The sequence below is a fragment of the Phascolarctos cinereus genome, unplaced genomic scaffold (genome assembly GCF_003287225.1).
Source record: "Phascolarctos cinereus isolate Bilbo 61053 unplaced genomic scaffold, phaCin_HiC Scaffold_9;HRSCAF=440, whole genome shotgun sequence".
In the NCBI taxonomy this organism is placed as follows: domain Eukaryota; kingdom Metazoa; phylum Chordata; class Mammalia; order Diprotodontia; family Phascolarctidae; genus Phascolarctos; species Phascolarctos cinereus.
Genome location: NW_027556402.1, coordinates 69,543,568 through 69,544,934, shown reverse-complemented (window position 1 = coordinate 69,544,934; position 1,367 = coordinate 69,543,568). Strand labels below are relative to the sequence as shown.

At 39.6% G+C, this 1,367-nt stretch overlaps 1 pseudogene; it reads left to right on the top strand.

Annotated features, from left to right (window-relative positions):
- Positions 1 to 631: 631 nt before the first annotated feature.
- LOC110222619 (large ribosomal subunit protein eL37-like) lies at positions 632 to 949 on the top strand (annotated as a pseudogene).
- The last annotated feature ends 418 nt before the right edge of the window (positions 950 to 1,367 follow it).

The following is a 1,367-nucleotide window of genomic DNA, read 5'->3' as shown; positions in this document are numbered from 1 at the left end:
GATTTCTATATTGACTATCTGGGGATATCCATGCCAAGGAATGTTCAAATGACTGAACAGTTCTGCTTATTTCACATGCCAGCAAAATTATGCTTAAGATTCTGCAAGCTAGGCTTGAGCACTATATAAACTGAGAATTACCAGAAGAGCAGGCTGGTTTTTGAAGAAGCAGAGGAACTAAAGACCAAATTTGCAACATATACTGGATTATGGAGAAAGCAAGGGAGTTCCAGAAAAGCATCTTCTGCTTCATTGACTATACTAAAGCCTTTGACTGAGTGGATCACAACAAAATGTAACAAGTCCTCAAAGAGGTGGGAGTACAGATCATCTTACTTTTCTCCTGAGGAACCTGTATATGGCCAAAGAAGTTTTAAGATTGGAAAAGGGTTATGACAAGGCTGTATTGTTGTCATTTTAGTTATTTAACTTACATGCAGAGTACATCATGTGAAATGCTAGGCTGGATGAATCAAAAGCCAGAATTAAGGTTGCTGAGAGAAATATCAACAATCTCAGATATGCAGGTGATACTACTCTGATGGCAGAAAGTGAAGCCTCTTAATGAGGGTGAAAGAGGAAAGTATAAAAGATTGCTTGGGTTCTTTTTGGTCTTGGTGGCAGGAAGAAGATGATGAAGGGGACATCTTCGTTTGATAAGCACCAGAATAGGACGCACACTTTGTGCCGTCGTTGTGGTTCTAAGGCATACCATCTTCAGAAGTCAACATATGGCAAATGTGGATATCCTGCTAAATGCAAGAGAAAGTATAATTAGAGTACGAAGGCTAAGCGATGCAGCACCACTGGTACTGGTCGAATAAGGCACCTAAAAATTGTCTATCGCCAATTCAGGAATGGATTCCATGAAGGAACAACACCTAAACCCAATACAGCAGCTGTTGCAGCATCTAGTTCATCTTGAGGATACAACTGTTTGTTAAAATAAATGTCCTGGGGCAGCTAGGTGGCGTAGTGGATAGAGCACCGGCCCTGGATTCAGGAGAACCTGAGTTCAAATTCAGCCTCAGACACATAACACTTACTAGCTGTGTGACCCTGGGCAAGTCACTTAACCCCATTGCCTAGCAAAAATAAATAAATGAATGAATGAATGAATAAAATAAATGTCCTGAATGAAAAAAAAAAGGTGGCTTGAAGCTTAACGTAAAAACAACAATAATTATTAACAACAACAACAACAACAACAAAGATCTTGGCAGTTGGTCCTGTCACTTCCTGGCAATAGAGTGAGAAGAAATGGAAGCAAGTGTCAGATGGCTACTGCATCCATTAAATTAAAAGACACTTGTTCTTTGGATAGAAAACTCTGGCAAATCTAAACAGCATACTAAAAAGTCCAGATC